This window comes from Scyliorhinus torazame, chromosome 6, assembly GCF_047496885.1.
Source record: "Scyliorhinus torazame isolate Kashiwa2021f chromosome 6, sScyTor2.1, whole genome shotgun sequence".
NCBI lineage: Eukaryota > Metazoa > Chordata > Chondrichthyes > Carcharhiniformes > Scyliorhinidae > Scyliorhinus > Scyliorhinus torazame.
In genome coordinates this window covers 177,046,137-177,060,341 of record NC_092712.1, presented here as the reverse complement: position 1 = coordinate 177,060,341, position 14,205 = coordinate 177,046,137, and the positions used below count along the sequence as shown (strand labels likewise).

The window sequence follows — 14,205 nt, the reverse complement described above, 5'->3', positions numbered from 1 at the left end:
CAGCAATCAAACATTCAAGAGCTGAGCTTCAGCACTGGGGATATCCTCGTGACCAAAGGGTAAGCATGTGGATCAGGGGAGGGCACCTGAGCACGGTCTCCCTAATGTTCACATCAGGCGTCTGGAGTCTCGGGGCTCCTGATGTGGTCGGGGGTGATGTATACAGAGCAGGCTCGGTGGATGGCACTTGAGAGAAGGTGGGACTCATAAGGGTACAGGAGACTTGGGGAATTTGAGGGTCCTGGGGTGGAAACCCTAATTGATAGTCAGTCTCTCGTCCTCTCCAATTCCTGACATAATAATATGGCTGATTATGTCAGTCCTGCAGAGGCCGCCCTCGATTGACTATTGAGTGTAGTGGTACACAGTGGAGAAGAACATAGAACATAGAACATAGAACAATACAGCGCAGTACAGGCCCCTCGGCCCACGATGTTGCACCGAAACAAAAGCCATCCAACCTACACTATGCCATTATCATCCATATGTTTATCCAATAAACTTTTAAATGCCCTCAATGTTGGCGAGTTCACCACTGTAGCAGGTAGGGCATTCCACGGCCTCACTACTCTTTGCGTAAAGAACCTACCTCTGACCTCTGTCCTATATCTATTACCCCTCAGTTTAAAGTTATGTCCCCTCGTGCCAGCCATATCCATCCGCGGGAGAAGGCTCTCACTGTCCACCCTATCCAACCCCCTGATCATTTTGTATGCCTCTATTAAGTCTCCTCTTAACCTTCTTCTCTCCAACGAAAACAACCTCAAGTCCATCAGCCTTTCCTCATAAGATTTTCCCTCCATACCAGGCAACATCCTGGTAAATCTCCTCTGCACCCGCTCCAAAGCCTCCACGTCCTTCCTATAATGCGGTGACCAGAACTGTACGCAATACTCCAAATGCGGCCGTACCAGTGTTCTGTACAGCTGCAACATGACCTCCCGACTCCGGAACTCAATCCCTCTACCAATAAAGGCCAACACTCCATAGGCCTTCTTCACAACCCTATCAACCTGGGTGGCAACTTTCAGGGATCTATGTACATGGACACCTAGATCCCTCTGCTCATCCACACTTTCAAGAACTTTACCATTAGCCAAATATTCCGCATTCCTGTTATTCCTTCCAAAGTGAATCACCTCACACTTCTCTACATTAAACTCCATTTGCCACCTCTTGGCCCAGCTCTGCAGCTTATCTATATCCCTCTGTAATCTGCTACATCCTTCCACACTATCGACAACACCACCGACTTTAGTATCGTCTGCAAATTTACTCACCCACCCTTCTACGCCCTCCTCTAGGTCATTGATAAAAATGACAAACAGCAACGGCCCCAGAACAGATCCTTGTGGTACTCCACTTGTGACTGTACTCCATTCTGAACATTTCCCATCAACCACCACCCTCTGTCTTCTTTCAGCTAGCCAATTTCTGATCCACATCTCTAAATCACCCTCAATCCCCAGCCTCCGTATTTTTTGCAATAGCCTACCGTGGGGAACCTTATCAAACGCTTTGTTGAAATCCATATACACCACATCACCTGCTCTACCCTCGTCTACCTGTTCAGTCACCTTCTCAAAGAACTCAATAAGGTTTGTGAGGCATGACCTACCCTTCACAAAGCCATGCTGACTATACCTGATCATATTATTCCTATCTAGATGATTATAAATCTTGTCTCTTATAATCCCCTCCAAGACTTTACCCACTACAGACGTGAGGCTCACCGGCCTATAGTTGCCGGGGTTGTCTCTGCTCCCCTTTTTGAACAAAGGGACCACATTTGCTGTCCTCCAGTCCTCTGGCACTATTCCTGTAGCCAATGATGACATAAAAATCAAAGCCAAAGGTCCAGCAATCTCTTCCCTGGCCTCCCATAGAATCCTAGGATAAATCCCATCAGGTCCCGGGGACTTATCTATTTTCAGCCTGTCCAGAATTGCCAACACCTCTTCCCTACGTACCTCAATGCCATCTATTCTATTAGCCTGGGGCTCAGCATTCTTCTCCACAACATTATCTTTTTCCTGAGTGAATACTGACGAAAAATATTCATTTAGTATCTCGCCTATCTCTTCAGACTTCACACACAATTTCCCATCCCTGTCCTTGACTGGTCCTACTCTTTCCCTAGTCATTTGCTTATTCCTGACATACCTATAGAAAGCTTTTGGGTTTTCCTTGATCCTTCCTGCCAAATACTTCTCATGTCCCCTCCTTGCTCGTCTTAGCTCTCTCTTTAGATCCTTCCTCGCTACCTTGTAACTATCCATCGCCCCAACCGAAACTTCACACTTCATCTTCACATAGGCCTCCTTCTTCCTCTTAACAAGAGATTCCACATCCTTGGTAAACCACGGTTCCCTCGCTCGACGCCTTCCTCCCTGTCTGACCGGTACATACTTATCAAGAACACGCAGTAGCTGATCCTTGAACAAGCCCCACTTATCCAGTGTGCCCAACACTTGCAGCCTACTTCTCCACCTTATCCCCCCCAAGTCACGTCTAATGGCATCATAATTGCCCTTCCCCCAGCTATAACTCTTGCCCTGCGGTGTATACTTATCCCTTTCCATCATTAACGTAAACGTCACCGAATTGTGGTCACTGTCCCCAAAGTGCTCTCCTACCTCCAAATCCAACACCTGGCCTGGTTCATTACCCAAAACCAAATCCAACGTGGCCTCGCCTCTTGTTGGCCTGTCAACATATTGTTTCAGGAAACCCTCCTGCACACACTGTACAAAAAACGACCCATCTATTGTACTCGAACTATATCTTTTCCAGTCAATATTTGGAAAGTTAAAGTCTCCCATAATAACTACCCTGTTACTTTCGCTCATATCCAGAATCATCTTCGCCATCCTTTCCTCTACATCCCTAGAACTATTAGGAGGCCTATAAAAAACTCCCAACAGGGTGACCTCTCCTTTCCTGTTTCTAACTTCAGCCCATACTACCTCGGCAGAAGAGTCCCCATCTAGCATCCTCTCCGCCACCGTAATACTGCTCTTGACTAGCAGCGCCACACCTCCCCCTCTTTTGCCTCCTTCTCTGAGCTTACCAGAACACCTAAACCCCGGAACCTGCAACATCCATTCCTGTCCCTGCTCTATCCATGTCTCCGAAATGGCCACAACATCGAAGTCCCAGGTACCAACCCACGCTGCCAGTTCCCCTACCTTGTTTCGTATACTCCTGGCATTGAAGTAGACACACTTCAAACCACCTACCTGAACACTGGCCCCCTCCTGCGACGTCAAATCTGTGCTCCTGACCTCTATACTCTCATTCTCCCTTACCCTAAAACTACAATCCAGGTTCCCATGCCCCTGCTGCATTAGTTTAAACCCCCCCAAGAAGTGTGAGGAGACCAGATCAGTCCATAAGAGGGTCATTCAGGAGTCTGGTAACAGTGGGATAGAAGTTGTTTTTGAATCTGTTAGTGTGTGTTCTCAGACTTTTGTATCTCCTGCCTGATGGGACAGGTTGGAAGTGAGAATAACCTGGGTGGGAGGGATCTTTGATTATGCTGCCCACTTTCCCAAGGCAGCGGGAGGTGGAGACAGATGTATCCCCTGTCACAAAAGCCATTTTGGTGGCATTCTTTCTGTTCAACATCCGTACGATCCTACCCAGTAGTTAGGATATTTATGTTAATTTCAGGGTGAACCGCCACCCTTTTTATACCCACCCGCAACCTATTCACGACTCTCAATTCCACTTTATAAAAGCCTGAACTAGGGAACCTGCTGTCTTAAATTTGGCATTGTGCAATGAGAAGGGATTATTTAATAAATTTGTTGTGCAGAATCCTTTAGAGAACTGTGAACATAACATGATAAAATTCTTCCTTAAGATGTAAAGAATTAGGGTGGCACGTGGCACAGTGTTTAGCACTGCTACCTCAAGGCACCGAGGTCCCAGGTTCGACCCTGGCCCTCGGTCACTGTCCATGTGGAGTTTGCACTTTCTCCCCATGTCTGCATGGGTCACACCCCCACAACCCAAAAGATATGCAGGGTACATCAGTGCAGGTGGATTGGCCACGCTAAATTGCCCCTTAATTGGAAAAAAAATAATTGGATACGCGAAATTTATATTAAAAAAATGAAAAAAAAGATGGAAAGTGAAGATGTCCGTTCCGAAACTAGGGTCCTGAATCTAAACAAAGGAAACTATGAAGGTATGATCTTGATGGATAAGGGGATCGGGGTTATGCGGAGAAGGCAGGAGAATCGGGCTGAGAAACATATCAGCCTTGATTGGAAGACAGAGCAGACTTGATTGGCTGAATGTCCTAATTCTGCTCCTATAGTTTATGGTCTTATGATAAAAGCAAGTATCCCATTTGTCTTTTTCACCACCCTAATAACATGCCCTCCTGCCTTCAGAGATCTATGTACAAACAAGCCAAGGTCCCTTTGTTCCTTGGAACTTCCCAGCGTCAGGCCATTCCCAGTGTCATGCCATTAATTTAATACTTCCTTGTCATATTACTCCTTCTAATGTGTATAATCTCACACTTTTCAGGGTTAAATTCCATCATCCATTTATCCGCCCATTTGACCATCCCATCTATATCTTCCTGTAACCCAAGACACTCAACCTCACTGCTAACCACCTGGACAATCTTTGTGTCATCCACAAACTTACTGATTCTACTCCTCCACATAGTTATCTATATAATTTATATAAATGACAAACAATAGGAGACCCAGCACAGATCCCTGTGGTATGCCAATGGACACTGGTTTCCAGTCACTAAAGCAGCCATCTGTCATTACCCTCTGTCTCCTACAGCTAAGCCAATTTTGAATCCACCTTATCAAGTTACCCTGTATCCCATGTGCATTCACCATGTCTTTAAAGTTAAGATAAAATAAGGGGGGTCATATAACTTGTTCTGAAGTCTGCCAGAGAGTAAGTCAGGATAGTTTCATTGTTCAAAATCAATGAAGGGATTAGATTGTTTTGCTGGGAAGAAGTGGTCAGGTATTTAAGTTTTGAGACAATGGCAGCAGCCTGGATGAGTCTCCGAAGTCCAAGAAAATTTTGAGAATTAAGGGTTGTGATCTAAACATTTAGCTTCAAGATGAAAGAATTTGGCTCTGAAAGATACCTAATTAGCATTTCTGTCCAGATACAAGTCTATCTGATTCACACTGCCACACATGTGAACGGAGAGTAACAATTGTAAAGATCAGGTGACAGTCTCATCCTAGAATCTCACTGAATGTTTTGAGTCTGCCTGGATCTGGGAGTGAGGGAGCAGCTCCAAGCTTAAAAAAGGTCTCCGTGGTTCGCTGTATAGGAATGTGGAAGCTTGAGCTTCGATTGAAAAAAAAACAAGTTCATGGAGAGTTTAAATGAGGCTGGAAGAGTCACCCAGCTTGGTCTACAGGGAGGGTCCCTTGGAAAAGAAAACCTCACAGTGAAAGACTGTTCTGAGATTGTAAATTATGAGGCTAAGAAAACAAACAAGAATGTACATTCAAGAGCTAAGAATCGCTTTGGATCGATTCTGGGAAAATTAAACGTCTGCATAAAGGACAGCATAAAATTTACCTGTGAAGTGTGTTTCGTGTTTTTTTGATTGGGCAAAGAATAAGTAGGGTGGGGAAGGGTAATCCTTGCTGTGGCTTGAAGTTTAAGTTGCCTACAAAGATAGAGTGAAACCTTCCAGTATCCAAATTGACAGAGACCAGAGGTTTGACTGAGGATGTGCAACTGTGGAATTCCTGATGTGTGGACGTATGTGGGAATTGTCTCCCCAGAACCCTCCATTAATGTCTCTGACTCTGAGCTAGAGGTGGAGCCTTTAGATTAACCCCCCCCAACCGACCTGACAACCCATCTCAACTACCCAACCACCCTCCTGACCAGACCTGACTATCCCATATCTGACTACCACCCACCAGTTGACTCTACTACTCCCCAACTGCTTACCCACCTTTGTGAGGTTTTCAAACACAACACCCATCCTACCTACCTCTCACATGCCACCTACGTGCCTCCCCCACCCTACCCACATCACACATCTACCTACTCACATCACCCATGTCAGTCACCTGCCCACCTATCCACTCACCAACCTATAGACTTACCCACGCACAGATTTACTCATTCATTCATTCACTCACTCACCCATTCACTCACTCATGCATTTACTCATCCAATCACTGATATTTAAACTGGGCCTTTAAACTTACCATGTGTAGCACCATCAATATGACGCGAGGCAGGTTGAAGTAATGTCAATTGAAGGCTTTATTAAGCAGAACTTTATCCCCAGCAGCGTGGTTACAGAATGCAACTGCTGAGGGAAATGGAGGGAAAAACTGGGTTCTTATACCGGCATTTCTGGGTGGAGTCCAGTAGGTGGCAGATCCTATCAGGACCTGGCATCCCTCCACCAATAGCCTGTCGACACGTGGTGTACCGTATTACCCCTAATACATACCACCATACCATGTGTCAGCTAATGCCGTAAAAACATGAGTGCAGTCTTCCCCCAACTCTATTCTGTTCTGATGAAGTTCCATGAGAGGCGGTGCACTGCATATTTACATGAAAGCTGGGATTGGAAGACCCTGGAAGACAGTGGTTAGCAAATATTGTTTTTAGTCATTTATACAGTAAAAGTCTGAAAATGTGAAATCTTGATGTGTCTTTCTTTCATCTGTTAATTGGAAGTTCAATTTTTTAAAAAAGTTATCAGTCTCTATTGGGATTAGAACAAGAATGAAAAGTAAAACAGTAAGTCTTGAACTGCATGAATATAGTATCTAATGAAAATACCTAATTAAACAATGACCTGGACTTTGCTGACGAAGGACATCTAATAGCATATTCTGTGAAGAAGGCTGGTCCATGCACATACCTTTCTTCATAAATTGCTGAATGTGCAAACTGATAATGATGCTGTGAGGGAAGCAAGCATCTGGGACCTATGTGAACAATACAATCAACCATGTACTTTCTTGACCAATTGGATTAAAGGATAGAGAAATAAACAGAGGAAGGACTGAGAATTTTCAGTGCTACAGGGGTTGGTTGACAGTAATTAACAGGTGTCATATTGTTAAAATGTACAGCTTTTCAAGACAAGGTTTAACTTTTTATGACAAGTTTAATTTGCAACTGCTGTGCGAATACAGCAACTCCATAACATTCAATGCATTTCAATGGTGAGGCAGAATGTGAAATGGTATTTTTCCAAATCAGTGGAGCGGCACAACCTGGACAGCAACTTCTGGCAGTAGTATTTCATTGTGTATCTGTCCCTTATAAGTCCTGCACCATTCACACATAAATAATGTGAGTGCCATTAGTTCCACTGATAGTTTCACAGCAAAACCTAGCTCGATATTTCATTGCATCTTCTGTTTAGGAATAGTCATGGTTATACAGGTAGCCTATTATAATTCTGCAAGTAATGATTATAAAAAATTGTGTTAAAAAATTCATGTAACCCTCACAAAACTTGTGAATTCTTAATTGTGAGAGAATAACTTATACAAGTCATTCTTCTTCACGCAGTACTGTATCTGAGCTGTAGCTGCACTTTTGCCTTTCAGAATTAAAAACTGTTTTGTTTTCTAGCTGCTAATGAGAAATAACAAAACAATTTAAATCCAAGTACATTCAGGTCAGAATAAAAGAAACAGAGCCGTAGTTTAACTAATTCGTGTTATGTGATAACAAAATAACCTACTGCTTTTGTCAATTGACGTCCACTTTCTAATATACTTGGTCATGTAAAACTAGCACCAGAGAAGGCGACTATCCAAACGTTTTTATTTCTGTTGGGTACAAATTAGAGTTGCTTTCAAATGTGCCTGAAACACACAGAAAAGGTCAAATCAAAGTAAAGAAACTGATAATGAGCTATCATCAAGTTTTGTGTTTCTGTTAATTGATGCCATTAATTAACATATTTCTTCAACTTTATCATAACTGCTCTATTAGGTTCCTATATTGATGTGACCTTCATCCAAATATTTCAAACTGACAGATTTATGTGAGTTTTCAGGCATGCTCTCCCTCACTAATATTGCAGTTGCTTATGTTGGATTATACGTTCTTTGTGGCTGATAAAGACTAGGGCAAGTGATTTGGCCTAGTTAATGCTAATTAATCCATTTGATTTGCTGCCCAAGTATTTCAAATTTGAACAAAATGCCCCCCCAGCGGACAGGATGTCGATTTCTGGATAATGCAAGCTAAAGCAAAACACTTTGGCAAAACGTTACAAATCAGACAGGTTTGGGGAAAAATTAGATTAGGCCCAATATCAGCTGGGGGAAATCAGGATCCTCAATTACCCTTCATCCATTCCCATTGAGGCAGGCAGCATGCAGACCTCATGTTGCCTGCTCATCTAAATGATTGGAACCCAGTGTGAAACACACTGCTGACTGGATGCACACTTAGCAGGGGGTCCCTTAAGGGCCTCATCACACCACTGCTGGTATTCAACTAGTGGCAGTTGAAGGTCACACCATGTGACTGAATGCCAGGTGAACCTTGTCGAGTATGCCTGTGACCTGGGTGGATCCCATCTTCTTGGGCATTTTGTACCCAAAGAGGGACCCACTGTCAAAGAGTAGAGACTCAGGTAGCCACCCCTATTATGATTCCCCCTCAAGCTCATGCCTCCCACCTCCCAGACTGGCCCTCACAATACTACCCCACTCACCTTTGTCTGGAGACACCAGCAAGAAACCTTCCTCTCAGCCCACTGCAGTACCAGCAGTAACCATTACTCCCAGTGGCATTGCTGACACTGCTTGAAGCTCTTGGAGACGGGTCTTACACCCCACACCAGAAAATGTGGTGGGAAATTGCCCTTGTTGAAGCTGGAAACCACAATGACAGCCAACAGTCTGATTAATGGAAATTAATCCCAACTGGGCTCCCAAAAATATTCATGACAGGGTTGCCACCTGCACTCCAGTTGGTGACCATTAGATTTTGCCCATAATGTTTTCTGGCCAATGTCATAATATACACACAAGTATATGATGGTGCACAGACAGACAGTGAGTGACACAAAGGATGACCAATGAACATACAGAACATAGCAGCCAATCACCAGACAGGACACGGCCACTATATAACCAGGGGGCACTAGTTTTCCCATTCTCTTGGGATGCAGCCTCTGAGACAGTCAGAACCTGTGAGCGACAACTAGAACATCCACCATGTGGTAGTAAGATAATCTGGTCAGGTTAGCCTCAGGTCTCCAGTCAACTCAGCATAGTGTCAACCCAGAGTTCAAGCATTTTTAACAGTTAAGAGTTTAATAAAATAGAGTTGCATTTCTTCAAGTGTTGGAAACCTGTCTCTCTCACTGCTGCAATAAACGCAGTCCTCGCAGACCCAGCTTACCCAACACATCAGACAATATCTTAGTTTCCATTACACGATAGGTAGAAGTCACCCAACAACGGCTGCTGTGGGAACCCGGACAGAAGTCATGAGATCCGTACTTGTGCCATGCAAGCCCAACCTGGTGCCTTACAGATTCAGACTGCTGTCATTATATCTGTGAATACCACTACCTAAAGGTGCTTGCAATGGCCCACAGCAGATATCTGGTTCAGGGACATGTTGAATGGGGTTCAGTTGTGCCTAAAGGAGAAGTGGTCAGCTTAAAATTGTTTCAACAAAACAGCTGCATGATTGAGAAGGGTGATTGGTTAAAGCTGCTCTCTTCGCAGAGAGGGACCTACAGGTGATGGTGTGCAGGGTGCAGCAAAGGATAATTGTTGTGCTTGGATTCAAGGGGATGTAAAAGTTGTTTGGGATGATGCCACTGAGCAGATAAATATTGTATTCCAAATGAATATTGCAACCACTATATGGAAAGGCAGTGAAATTGTCACTGAACTTGTATTCCAGAGATCTAGTATAATGCCCTGTAATGAAATGAAAATGAAATGAAAATCGCTTATTGTCACAAGTAGACTTCAAATGAAGTTACTGTGAAAAGCCCCTAGGACAGGGGTTCAAATCCTAACATGGTAAATGGCACAATTTCAATCTAATAAGAGCTGGACTTCATAGAATCATAGAATCTCTACAGTGCAGAAGGAAGCCATTCGGCCTATCGAGTCTACACAACCCTCTTGACTACAGCGACTGGGGATGAGCAATAAATCTGGCTTCACCAACGATGCCCATATCCAATGAATGAATAAAGAAAAATGGCCATGCAGAGGCAGCAGAATGTTTCCATCATAAATAACTTAATCAAAGTGTACCACTCGCATCGATCATCAGTTCTCTTTTGGGGCAGAATAAGGTAGCAGTATGTTCAAAATCAGAGCACGACGTTGCAACCAAGAATCATACAGCACAAATTGGGGTCTTATGACCCTAATGGAATTTTCTAGTAGTGGTGGGCACAGTGTGCACTATGCAGGCTGTACTTTGTGGCATTGACTGGAGAGTAACTTGATTAGCTGCTTTTAAAAAGAATAATTGGGGAACATACATTTTTAAGGGATTGTTGTGGGACCAGGAGAAACATTAGTTGATTCCTTGCTCTCTTCCTTTTAAATAACTTGACTGGCTCATCTCTATGCAGAAGCTGCCAGATTTACCCCCGCTCATTCCCCACAATTGTCGAGCTACCCTGAATAACAAGATGTATATGATATACCTGGAACGAGTGCTTTCACATAAAATAACTGACCTTGAACTTATCTGCATATATTTGTATTGGGAAAATCGAAAACTTGCTCACTGGGTATGCTTCCCCATATTGATTTCTGACATATCTTGCATCCTTCAAGAAACCTTGCAGTATTGTAGTTCATTTATTAGTAAATGTAGGCACACTAATCTTTTTATCAACAGCAGTGCAAGAGTGATTAATAATGTGATGCTGGGTGCCCAAATGATGAGGTCCAAAGGTCTGTAATTTGCCTTATACATCCCAGTGCAGAATATCTGGCAATGATGCTATAATAAATTGCACTTTGCACCTGGGAAAATACAATCAATCTGTACATGTTGGCAGCTCTCCAATGATTGTGCAAGGTATCCATTGGAAAGAATATGGGGTACTTGGACAAATAATATATCAGTTACTTGCTTCATGCTGGGTAGCTGATTAGTTGACAATGCAGTTGCTCCCAAGTGCTGACTGAATGGAAACAATGGCATAAAAGTTGTGTCATTAGTAAGTTGTGGATACTTGGAAGTGGGTGTCAGGCTTTTTCCATTCTGTATCATTATCCAGGCATCGATTATTCTATTTTTTCCCCTCATAACAGAGGCAAAAATGATTTCCGAAAAGAAATGCCGTCATCTTCCGCAGTGAAAAAGTTACAATGAGAAAAGTCAAGTATCGGATGTTGAATCTATCAGCAGGAGTGAGATGGCAAAACAATGAGTCTTCAATGGCACGCTAAAAATTAACTTCATCTCCAGTTAATTACAGCTACTTTGCAAATCCCAAAGTTTATTTTGTGCAGGCATTTATTTTGTGGGACAAGGCACAAACATGGAAAGGGAGGGAAATTTAGTGTTGGACCTTCTCGCTGAATTTAGCTCCCCTTTGCTTATGGCAGCCATGATTTTGTCAATTATTGCCTTCATGGCACTCACAGGAAAATGGCAAAATAATCTTTTTTCCCAGCAGTGACAATCTGTTATTATATTAATGGGCTTACCAAGTTTTTTTGATATTCCTCCCAGGTTAAAAATAAGTTATTTTGAGAACTATATGCTTCCTTTAAATGATTTCTGCAACTCCACATTCAGAGGGCAGGATTCTTTTCGCATTATGTGAAAACACAATTGATTATTGATAGATGAATGCATCAGGAAAAACAACTCACCAAGACGACTCAACTGGAACTTCTGTTTTACTTTTTCTCTGATGGCGAGTACAGCTGGCATGGTTACATTTAATGCACTCAGAGGTGGCGATGGTGGAATCTTCTCCTTGGATGACTTCAATCCTTATAGGGATGGTGCTTCCATGATCCTGTTAGGTCAGGAATTCAAAGATCTGGTCACAATGATGGAATGGCGTTATGTACTTAGTGCATCACTTCAATCTGATGGACTTCCCAAGATCATGGGCAGGATTCTCCGACCCCGCAGAGCGGAAAATTGGCGCCGTTGGAGTAGGTGTGGTCAGTGCGGCGCCCGTTGGGGGCCGCTCTACACGGGCTCCCCCTGCGATTCTCCGGCCCGGATGGACCAAGCGGGCGTAAAAAAAAACGAGTTCCACCGCCGCCATTCTAACCTGCTCTAAGCCAGCAGGATCTCGGCGTTGAAGGGTCGGGTGGCGGTCTGTGGAGGGGGAGGGGGTGTCCGACCGTGGGGTCCGACTTAGCCTCAGGATCAGAGCAACCCGCCACATGTTGCAGCTGTTTAGAACCTTAGTTAGGCCATACGTGGAGTATAGTGTTCAATTCTGGTCGCCACACTACCAGAAGGATGTGGAGGCTTTAGAGAGGGTGCAGAAGAGATTTACCAGGATGTTGCCTGGTATGGAGGGCATTGGCTATGAGGAGAGGTTGAATAAACTCGGTTTGTTCTCACTGGAACGACGGAGAATGAGGGGCGACCTGATAGAGGTCTACAAAATTATAAGGGACATAGAGTGGATGGATTTGGGCTTCTCCAAATTCACTTTCGGCTAGGTTAATCACCAAAGTTGATCGAAGAACTCCATACGATGTTTTAAATGTTCTTTCCATGTCTAGAAGTTGGAAATAAAAGCAGATTGCCCCACTTTCTCAATGCAATCCTTCAAACGTGGGATAGGGTAAGAGTCCGTTCTTGTAACTGCATACACCTTTCGATAGTCCACACACAACCGTTGGGTACCGTCTGGTTTAGGTACCATCACTATGGGTGAGCTCCATTTGCTGCAACCCACTTCAATTATGCCATTTTTAATCATACTCTCAATCTCTTTGTTAACCTGTGCCAATTTTAAAGGGTTAAGTCTATTTGGATGTTGTTTGATTTGAACAGCATTTCCCACATCTACATCATGTATAGCCAGTTGAGTACTTCCCAATTTATCTGTACAAACTTGCCCATGTGATATCAATAATTCGTTCAGGTCAGTTTGTTTTTCCTCTGGAAGGTAATTCAACAATTCATCCCAATTTTTAAGAACATCCTCATTTTACAATTTAAGTTGAGGTATGTCAAATTCACAGTCATCTGGATTTGGTATGTCACTCTGAGTTAGAATCATTAAATCCTCCTTTTTCTCTCCTTCCCTTTCAAAGTACCTTTTAAGCATATTCACATGACACACTCGGTGAGTGTTCCTTCTATCTGGTGTTTTTACCACATAATTCACCTCACTTAATTTCCTTTCAATCTGATATGGTCCACAAAACCTAGCTTTTAAAGGCTCACCTACCACTGGCAAAAACACCAAAACTTTATACCCACTGGCAAAACTACGAACTTTGGATTTCTTGTCCGCTATCCATTTCATCACATTTTGTGCAACTTTCAAATGTTGTCTCGCCAATTCACCTGCTCTATTTAATCGTTCCATAAAAATTGACACGTAATCCAATAGTGTAATTTCCGATTTCTCACCCACCAATTTTCCCTTAATCAATTTAAGTGGTCCTCTTACCTCATGACCTAAAATTAGTTCATAAGGACTAAATTTGGTAGACTCATTAGGTGCATCCCTAATTGCAAACAATATGAATGGGATTCCTTTATCCCAATCCTCTGGATAATCTTGACAATACACCCTCAACATTGTCTTTAATGTCTGATGCCACCTTTCTAACACTCCCTGCGATTCTGGATGCTACGCAGTTGATTTAAATTGCTTTATTCCTAAGCTATCCAGAACTTCTTTGAATAACTTTGAAGTAAAATTCGATCCTTGATCCGATTGAATTTCTGTGGGTAGTCCATATCTAGTAAAGAATTGAAGTTAACTCCTCCACAATCCTTTTAGCTGTAATATTACGTACTGGAATGGCCTTTGGAAACCTAGTAGACACATCCATTATAGTCAAAAGATATTGATTCACACTTTTTGTTTTTGCGAGCGGTCCTACACAATCAATTAGGACCCTCGTAAAAGGTTCCTCAAATGCTAGAATGGGTATTAAGGGCGCTGGTTTTATCACTGCTTGAGGTTTCCCCATCACTTGACATGTGTGACATGATTGACAAAATTTAGCTACATCT

At 43.1% G+C, this 14,205-nt stretch overlaps 1 long non-coding RNA gene across 1 annotated transcript in view; it reads right to left on the bottom strand.

Annotated features, from left to right (window-relative positions):
- Window positions 1-11,995, bottom strand: part of LOC140425751 (uncharacterized) — a 55,268-nt gene extending 43,273 nt beyond the window's left edge. Inside the window, exon 1 of the long non-coding RNA XR_011947979.1 lies at window positions 11,859-11,995. This is a non-coding gene — a long non-coding RNA (uncharacterized lncRNA). The remainder of the gene's footprint in view (window positions 1-11,858) is intronic.
- Window positions 11,996-14,205: the final 2,210 nt, after the last annotated feature.